Source organism: Rhinoraja longicauda, unplaced genomic scaffold (assembly GCF_053455715.1).
Source record: "Rhinoraja longicauda isolate Sanriku21f unplaced genomic scaffold, sRhiLon1.1 Scf000211, whole genome shotgun sequence".
Classification (NCBI taxonomy): Eukaryota; Metazoa; Chordata; class Chondrichthyes; order Rajiformes; family Arhynchobatidae; genus Rhinoraja; species Rhinoraja longicauda.
Genome location: NW_027601429.1, coordinates 1536 through 11917, shown reverse-complemented (window position 1 = coordinate 11917; position 10382 = coordinate 1536). Strand labels below are relative to the sequence as shown.

Below are 10382 nucleotides of genomic sequence, written 5' to 3'. Positions count from 1 at the left end.
GAAAATAGGTGCAGGAGTAGGCCATTCGGCCCTTCGAGCCTGCACCGCCATTCAATATGATCATGGCTGATCATCCAGCTCAGTAACCCTTACCTTCCTTCTCTCCATACCCCCTGATCCCTTTAGCCACAAGGGCCACATCTAACTCCCTCTTAAATATAGCCAATGAACTGGCCTCAACTACCTTCAGTGGCAGAGAATTCCACAGACTCACCACTCTCTGTGTGAAGAAATGTTTTCTCATCTCGGTCCTAAAAGACTTCCCCCTTATCCTTAAGCTGTGACCCCTGGTTCTGGACTTCCAGCAAGCAAGCCAGCTAGAGATGAGGAATCACAATACCTTCGTTGTAGTTGCAATAAACTCCGACTCTGTCCGGCACGGTGACGTCCAGCACTTTGGCCTTGTTGTTGTGCTTGGCGGTGAAGCTGACTTGCAGCCAGTTATTGAGGTGAAGGCACCAGGAAGCATTGGTCTTTCCCAATTGATCAAATTTGCCCAAGGTCCTGTAGGCTACACCTACAAGGAACGCCTTGCTGTCCTTTTCAAACACAACCTCCCAGTAATGCTGTCCACCATCAATTAGAGTATCCCCTGGCAGAAACAAGGAGGAAAATAAAAACGAAATCATCTTTATTGACCTGTAAAAAAATGAAATAATCTGCCTCTTCTCATTTCCACTTAAGTTTTCATAGCATACATAAGCGGTCCATAAGCAAACACCACACGATTCACTATTATCACGGATCACACCGGACACGGATTGCTGCTGTAAAGTTTTCATTACAACATCCTTCTAAATACCGAATAGCATACTTAATTTAAAATAATGCTCCACTTCACTCTACATTACAACAACTTGCTCTGGAATTAATATGAACAATTTGAAATAAAAACAACATTTCAACCTAGACCACAAAGGAGATATACAGCATCAGAGTTGAAGTTGTCAGCATTCAGGCATCTATAACATCAGCAAGTCTGAGACTTGACGTTATCAAGCACAGCTCCACAGCTGGGGTTGGCTGGGGAAGGGGCAGCACTAAATCGCCTTGGATATGAAAGCCTCAATCATTTCAATGGGGATTTGAGGGAGATGGCAAAGGGGAAAGGGCTATTGTTTTTCTGTTAAATCACTGCATTTACTCCAGCACCCTTGGGATAAGATTGGTACAGGACCACAGAGACACAGAGAGAGGGACACAGACGGAGAGAGGGAGACACAGACAGAAGAGGGGGAGAGAGCGAGAGGGCGAGGGAGAGAGGGCGAGAGAGAGAGGGAGAGAGAGAGAGGGCGAGAGAGAGAGGGTGAGAGAGAGAGGGCGAGAGAGAGAGAGGGCGAGAGAGAGAGGGCGAGAGAGAGAGGGCGAGAGAGAGGGCGAGAGAGAGAGGGAGAGAGAGGGCGAGAGAGAGAGAGGGCGAGAGAGAGAGGGCGAGAGAGAGAGGGCGAGAGAGAGAGGGCGAGAGAGAAAGGGCGAGAGAGGGAGAGGGCAAGAGAGAGAGCGAGAGAGAGAAAGAAGAAAGGACGGAAAAAAAACCTGTGATCAACTTTGCTGGAGAATTGTTCTTTTTAAGTACGGACCACTCTCAAATCATGAAAGGACTGAGAACCATCCACATTTCCCAGTTACCGGAGAGCTCGCTACACTGTAACTGCACAGTTGCCATTGATCTGTTTTGTCCTGGGCTTCAATCACTGTCGACCAACGTTAATAAGTTCAAGTCTCTCTGGGACATTCTCAGAAATGCCGCTACTTTACTGTGACAGCTTAAAGAGGGAAATAGAGGAAATCCTTCCACATGGAATGCATTTGCAAACCTTGGTTATTTGCAAATGTCTGTCAAAGTATTGACTGCGGATGAGAATTGTCATGTCCCAAGAAATAACCTACTGGGAACAATGGAATAACAAAGGATCTAGTCTACAAGTTGTTACATTGATGATGATCTGGTAAAGGGTTTAAATCTGGAGCCACAGGGAAAACATTCCAGTGGAGTAGCTTGAGCAAAACCATTTAAGGAAAATGTGGATAAACATTTAGAAACATAGAAAATTAGGTGCAGGAGGAGGCCATTCATTGTGATCATGGCTGATCGTCCCCAATCAATACCCTGTGCCTGCCTTCTCCCCATATCCCTTGATTCCACTAGCACCTAGAGCAGGGCCGTCTTAACGCATGGGCCTGATGGGCACTTGCCCGGGGCCCCACGAAATAGGGGCCCCATGCTGATCTGTGTATGTTAAGTGACTTGCAATAAATAAATACTACTTTAAAAATGTAGGTTCAATAAGTGCTTTTTCCACAAAATTTTTGGTCCCTAAGTGCTTCTCACAGCGATCTGTAAGTGCTTTTCGCAACAATGTAGCACCCTAAGTCCATCGCAAAGTGCTTTTCGGTAAGTGCTTTTCGCCGGCACGACAGGGGGGGGGCTGGTAGGGAAAGGGGGGTGGGGGAGGGTAACGGTGGGGGCCCCAGTACACTGCTTTGCCCGGGGGCCCATAATGCTCTAAAAACAGCCCTGACCTAGAGCTCTACCTAACTCTCTCTTAAATCCATCCAGTGATTTGGCTTCCACTGCCCTCTGTGGCAGAGAATTCCACAAATTCACAACTCTCTGGGTGAAAAAGTTTTTTCTCACCTCAGTTTTAAATGACCTCCCCTTTATTCTAAGACTGTGGCCCCTAGTTCTGGACTCGCCCAACATTGGGAACATTTTTCCTGCTTCTAGCTTGTCCAGTCCTTTTATAATTTTATATGTTTCAATAAGATCCCCTCTCATCCTTCTAAACTCCAGTGATCTAAAGAGCAGGGCTGTGTGGAGAATTACTATAGGAACAGCACTGATTGTCAGCCAACTGATGGTCCGGCAAACTTCCTTTAATCCGGACAAAATTACGAGAGTATTGTGTGTAGCTCACAATCTCTTGGGATGTGTGCCTCCATCTTGAAAGAGTTAATTGTTTACTTTTGTTAATTGTTCATTCTTTATTTATGTTTCTAGCAGCCCATGCACCTTCGAGATACGGGAAGGGTATAATTAGTGGGTCGGAGGTGAATTGTGGAAATATTATTACGTGACCTCTGTCGGTCCGGCAAAATGGATGATCCTGAAAGGCTCTGGAACCCGGGGGCCGGAAAATCGCTGGTGGACCTGCAGGGCACTGATCATTAATGATGGGCCAGAGCTCCTCCTTCCAGAAGTTCCATAGGTCATTGGAATTTCTTCAGATGCAAATTTTGTAACAGATTTCTCTCAATGATCGATTTGATTTTCTGAGTCAAATTTAATCAAGGGGATCTAATTGAGCTGAGGAAATCCAAAGACTGGATTACAATTTCCACAAGCAAGCAAGTTTTCTTTGCATTTACCAGGCTCTCTCCCCGAACCATCATTAAATTTGAAAGGGTTCTATGCACAACTAGAAATGGTCCCAATATACCTATGATATATAGGAAAATAACTGCAGGTGTTGGTTCAAATTGAAGGTAGACACAAAATGCTGGGGTAACTCAGTGGGTCAGGCAGCTTCTCGGGAGGGAAGGAATCGGTGACGTTTCGGGTCGAGACCCTTCTTCAGGCTATATTATAGCTTTATAACATAAAACTCCTTATTACGAAGAATAAGGATTCTTTATGCTCCAAGAATGGAGCATAGAGGGCTGCCTTTCACTTAGACATTACAACCATCTGGTCTTATAAAACATTAAGTTTAACAATTCATGAACGTACCCAGAAAAGTGTACGACTCTGCGGTGAATCGATCCCTGCCACTCCTCGCCGAAGGCATTCACTTTGGGGACTGAATGATGCTTCTAAATAAAATGGTCGTCAGAAACCCACTGCCAGCATTTGACTTGCATATTGAACCACCACATTCAGCGCTACTCCAACATTACCACGGTATTTAAGATTATTCAGAGTAAAAATTAAATAAACACAGAGAGCTAATAATCCTCTGCAAATAGAGGTGCTTAAAACTTGACAGTCATGGAGAGTTCCACATTTTGATGCGAGTGGAAACAAGTATCACAACTTGATGGGAATTTTTTTTTAATTGTTCAAAACCTTGAGCAAATTAAAGGAACCTTTAGTATATAAATTGTCATTGGTTGGATTGTTTCTAATAAATATTTTTTTTTTAAATCACCAAATTTAAGGAGTACACACAAATAACTGTAGAAAAAAGGAATTGCAGATGCTGGTTTACAAAAAAATAAAAATAAAGTGCTGGAACAACTCAGCAGGGTCAGTAACCATCATTGGAGAACATGGATAGGTGATATTTCGGCTCTGGACCCTTCTTCAGATTGACATTTTCAGGTCAGTACCATTCTTAAGACTGGGTCAAATAGCTACCTCCCTCCCCGAGTTACGTCCCAAACTATGACTTTTTCCCTTCCATTTGAACAATTGGTCATTCCACAGTTTGAAGGATGTAGCCAGACTCCCAGAAATGGTCATATTTGCCTTCATTGGAGCCGTGTCTCTCTCTCTCCCCGTCCCTCTCCCTCCCTCTCCCTCTTCCCCCGTCCCTCCATCTCTTTCCCCCTCCCTCCCTCTTTCCCCCTCACTCCGTCTCTTTCCCTCCCCCTCCCTCCCTCCCTCCATCTCTCTCTCCCTCCGTCTCTCTCCCTCCCCGTCCCTCCCTCTCTTTCCTCATCCCTCCCTCTCTTTCCCCCTCCCTCCCTCTCTTTCCCCCTCCCTCCCTCCATCTCTCTCTCCCTCCGTCCCTCTCCCTCCCCGTCCCTCCGTGTATAGAGGAATATTAATATCTAGTTGTGTACCTTGCAGGGGAATGTGCAGGTGAGGCCGTCCGACTTCGATTTTCCTTTCCTCTAACTTTGATCTCTTGCACCTTTTCCCCTGACGCATCCCATTCCACTTTGTGGTCTTCCACTTTCAAGTTCTGATGAGCAGTCAAGGCGTCTAAACTGAAATTAAACGCTGCGCAGAAAGATAAGCGTGGCGTTAATTGTCAGAAGCAATTACTGCCAAACACTGCAAACCCTATAGGATATGTTATCATACATTTCCTAAGCTGGTATTTTGAATGAAAGAGTTTTTTCTCTCCCCATATCTGCATTCTCCACAATGCCTTCCATTTCCCTTGTGTCGTTCCATCTTCCTTTTTACATGCGCTCAAATTAGGCTCCCATTATGATCAAATTCTTAAACATATTCAACCATACAATAGATAGCAGAGTGGCAATCACCAGATAAGACAATAACGTCACGAGGAGTTAAAGCAATCTTAATATTGGCATATTCCTCCAAAATAACTGTTTAACTAACTCCTCTGGGCTAAAATTGGAAGCACAGTCTCTCTAACACAAGGACAGTTAAATAAGATTATAACTCCACAGCAAACATTGAAATCTAGTTGTAGGAAGGAACTGCAGATGCTGGTTTAAACCAGAAGGTAGACACAAAAAGCTGGAAGTACTCAGTGTATCTGGCAGCATCTTTGGAGAATAGGAATAGGTGACGTTTCGAGTTGAGATCCTTTGTCAGACAGAGAGTCGTGGGGGGGGGGGGGGGGGAGATCCATTTAGTATTGCAGGCGAGGATGTGCTGTACAAACCATTTGTTTCCAGTGTGACCGTCTCAGAGAACTCTCCAGCCACTGCCTTGTTGCAACCTTTCACCCGAAAGTTGATGAATTTTGTGTCAAATTTCAAACCTGGGATAAGAAATAAAGTAAAACCATGGGTTATAAATGTACTGGCCATGTTCCACTATTCGAAAATTGGAACTGCAAATAATTTAGGGTATACTATCGTATATCTCTCTGGCTAGCATTTTGAATTGCATAATTTATGTCCTTTCTCTGCGATGCCTCATTTTTCACTAGTGTGATTACATTTACGAGTCATTTTTATTAAGAGTCAGGAGAGTTTTATTGTCATGTGCCACAAAACAATGACATTCTTACTTGCTGCAAGAAGATATGTTGTGCACTACTGAAACACAGTAAATAAAAAGTAAATCTAGCCTGGGTTTGGACTGAAGACTTCAAGGCTCCAGTAGTTGATTATAGTTTGGGTCACGTTAGCACATTTTACCAATCAGAAATGGGACTGGTACAATTTATCTCAATTTCCTTGCGCCATAGGACAGAGTCACAATTATACATAGCACAGAAGCAGGCCCATCAGTCCCCCATGTCCGACCTCCACTGCCTCCCCGGGGCTCCTGCCGCCGCCGCCGACCTCCACCGCCTCCCCGGGGCCGCCGATTGCCGAGGCTTACCTGACGCTGCCGCCGCCGACCTCCACCGCCTCCCCGGGGCCGTTGCCGCCGACGAGCGAGGCCTCTGCACCGCCGCTGCCGCCCACGTCCTTCCCGACCCCTTCACCGCTGCCGCTGACCTTCCCGACCCCTTCACCGCCGCCCATGCCCTCCCCAGCCATCCGCTGACCGAGCCGACCGCCACTTACCCGGACTCCAGGTCCCCGCGGGCCTCCCCCAGCGACCGTGCTGACCCGCGCCGCTTCACCGCCCAGCAGCAGGTCACAGCCGTCGTTGTACCCGGCCCCCGGGACCAACAACAGGCTGCAGCTCCACCTGGCCCACACACACCGCGCTGGGCCCACAGCCCCCACCAACCAGAGCTCCTCAGCACTGCTGGGTCCTACTGCCCACCCTCTACTACAGGTAACTGCAGCAGGGGTTCCCCTGGGTCTCCCTCTTCCCCCTCCAGCCAGTTGACCCCCAGTACTCCCCACATCGGTCCTCATGCCCCCCTCTGCCCAGCTAACCCACCACCCCCCCACCATACATCCCCTCCATCTGCCCCCCTGCCTCCATCCGACCCCAACCCCCACCATTGCCGGGTGTTCACCATCCCCCCTGACCTCCCCCTTTCAGACACCGAACGGTCGGTCCTCAGCAGAGGCCTTACCTTTGTTCCCCTCCGCCCCCACATCAACGAATTCCGCGTCCGCCATGACGTGGAGCTCTTCTTCCGCCGCCTCCGCCTCCGAGCCTTTTACCACGGGAAGGAGTCCCGACCCCCCACTGATGACCCCTTCTCCCATCTCCAATGGACCCCCTCCACTTTTACCTCCCAGTGTGGCCTACTACCCTCACTAGAACTTTTTATCTCAAACTGCCGGCGTGACATCAGCCGCCTCAAATTTTCCACTCCCCTGACTAACTCCAACCTCTCCCTGTGGTAGTCTGGCGTGCTGACCTCTACCGCACCGAGGCCAGACGACAACTATCAGACACCTCTTCGTACCTATCCCTGGACCATGACCCCACCGATAAACACCAGACCTTTATCAGCAGCACCATCACCGACCTCATCACCTCCGGCGATCTACCCCTCAGTGCCTCCAATCTCATAGTTCCCCAGCCCCGCACGGCCCGATTCTACCTCCTACCCAAAATCCACAAACACAACTGTCCCGGCAGACCCATTGTCTCTGCCTGCTCATGCCCTACCGAACTTATCTCTACCTATCTCGACTCCATCCTATCCCCCCTGGTTAAATCCCTCCCCACCTACGTCCAAGACACCTCACATGCTCTCCATCTCCTGGATAACTTCTGGTTCCCAGGCCCCCACTCCCTCATTTTCACCATGGATGTCCAGTCACTCTACACCTCCATCCCCCACAAGGATGGTCTCGAAGCCCTCCGTTTCTTCCTCGACCGTAGAACCAGCCAATCCCCATCGACCAACACGCTCCTCCGCCTATCAGAGCTGGTTCTTACCCTCAACAACTTCTCCTTTGACTCCTCCCACTTCCTCCAAACCAGAGGCGTAGCTATGGGCACTCGCATGGGCCCTAGCTACGCCTGCCTCTTTGTCGGGTACGTCGAACAATCCCTGTTCCAGACGTACACTGGCCCGATCCCCGAACTCTACCTCCGCTACATGGACGACTGCATTGGTGCTACCTCTTGCACCCATGCAGAACTCACTGACTTCATACACTTCACCTCCAATTTCCATCCTGCCCTTAAATATACCTGGACTATCTCTGACATCTCCCTCCCGTTTCTGGACCTCACCATCTCCATCACAGGAGACAGACTAGTGACGGACATTTACTACAAGCCCACCGACTCGCACAGCTATCTGGATTACACTTCTTCCCACCCGGTCCCCTGCAAAAAGTCTATCCCCTACTCCCAATTCCTCCGTCTACGCCGCATCTGCGCCCGGGATGAGGTGTTTCAGACTAGGGCTTCCGAGATGTCCTCGTTCTTCAGAAAACGGGGCTTCCCCTCCTCCATTATAGATGAGGCTCTCACTAGGGTCTCTTCTACATCCCGCAGCTCCGCTCTTGCTCCCCCTCCCCCCACTCGCAACAAGGACAGGATCCCCCTCGTTCTCACCTTCCACCCCACCAGCCAGCGGATCCAACATATCATCCACCAACATTTCCGTCACCTACAACGGGACCCCACCACTGGACATATCTTCCCATCCCCTCCCCTCTCTGCATTCCGCAGAGACCGTTCCCTCCGTAACTCCCTGGTCCACTCGTCCCTTCCTACCCAAACCACCCCAACCCCGGGCACTTTCCCTTGCAACCGCACGAGATGCAACACCTGTCCCTTTACCTCCCCCCTCAACTCCATCAAAGGACCCAAACAGTCTTTCCAGGTGAGACAGAGGTTCACCTGCACCTCCTCCAACCTCAACTATTGCATCCGCTGCTCTAGATGTCAACTTATTTATATCGGCGAAACCAAGCGCAGGCTCGGCGATCGCTTCGCTGAACACCTGCGCTCGGTCCGCATTAACGCAACTGATCTCCCGGTGGCCCAGCACTTTAACTCCCCCTCCCATTCCCAGTCTGACCTCTCTGTCATGGGCCTCCTCCAGTGCCATAGTGAGGCCCACCGGAAATTGGAGGAGCAGCACCTCATATTTCGCCAGGGCAGTTTGCAGCCCGGTGGTATGAACGTCGACTTCTCCAACTTCAGATAGCTCCTCTGTCCCTCCCTTCCCCTCCTCCTTCCCAGATCTCCCTCTATCTTCCTGTCTCCACCTATATCCTTCCTTTGTCCCACCCCCGACATCAGTCTGAAGAAGGGTCTCGACCCGAAATGTCACCCATTCCTTCTCTCCCGAGATGCTGCCTGACCTGCTGAGTTACTCCAGCATTTTGTGAATAAATCGATTTGTACCAGCATCTGCAGTTATTTTCTTATACCATATGATTCTATGATCCTCCAACTCTAAGTCCTGAAACTGTTTTTGCTGTTTATATATAAACCTCACTGGAGCTTTAATAACCTGGAGTGCTATAAGAAATGGGACATCTTCTGTTCATATTTTGGGAGTTTGGGGAAAGTAACAATGACATTTTGTCTTCCTGGACAATTTATAAAGGAAGTTTTGAATCCAGAATAAGACTTACAATCTCACTCCCGTACTAAATTAAAGTCAAAATGAGAACAAAAGGGAACATTTTCTAAAGTGACTGACATTCTTTGTGGTCTGAAACATGAAAGAATTGAATCGTTTTTGTGACTGAGGAACTCAGGGTGGCACTGCTGTCGATCTGCTGCCTCACAGAGCTAGAGATTTGGGTTCGATCCTGATCCTGTGGTGCTCTCTGTACGGAGTTTTCACGTTCTCCCTGCGACCGCGTGGATTTCCTCCGGGTTTAGTTCAGCTTAGTTTAGAGAGATAGCGCAGAAACAGGCCCTTTGGCCCACCGAGTCCACACCGACCAGCACATTCCTGCACATTAACACAAGCCTACATACACGTTGGACAATTTACACTTATACCAAGTATACAAACCCAAGCCAATTAACCTACAAACCTGTACGTCTTTGGAGTGTGGGAGGAAACCGAAGATCCCCACGCAGGTCATGGGGAGAACGTACAAACTCCATACAGCCAGCACCCGTAGTCGTGATCGAACCCGGGTCTCTGGTGCTGCAAGTGCTGTAAGGCAGCATCTCTACTGCTACCCCATTGTGCTGTAAGGCAGCATCTCTACTGCTACCCCATTGTGCAGCCCCGGGTACTCCGGCTTTCTCTCATATCCCAGAGGTGCGGGTTTGTAGATTAATTGGCCATTGAAAATTCCCCCGGATGTGTAGGTGCCCCAGCCTGTTTTCATGCTGCATCTCTAAACTGAACTAAACGAGACCCCTGGTTGTAAATGGAAAAAAACAAGAAAACAATTATCTGGGCCTTCAGAAATGTGGGTGAACCTGTCAGGCATTTCTGGTAAGGCATTAACTCAGAGCGCCCAAGGTATTCTTGCACTTGTAGATACTTGCTATTGTAAGTTTCAGATGGGTTTAACCCTTCATGGTACATACTGAGATGTCTGGTTCGCCAGGCTTCTGGGTCTATTTTCACCTCATGATAATCTTAGGATATGGCAATCATCGAGTTACAAGATTG

The 10382-nt window shown here is 48.7% G+C and overlaps 1 pseudogene; it reads right to left on the bottom strand.

Moving 5' to 3' along the window:
• Nucleotides 1–340: 340 nt before the first annotated feature.
• Nucleotides 341–5681, bottom strand: LOC144590565 (fibronectin type III and SPRY domain-containing protein 1-like; annotated as a pseudogene).
• Between the last annotated feature and the right edge of the window lie 4701 nt (nucleotides 5682–10382).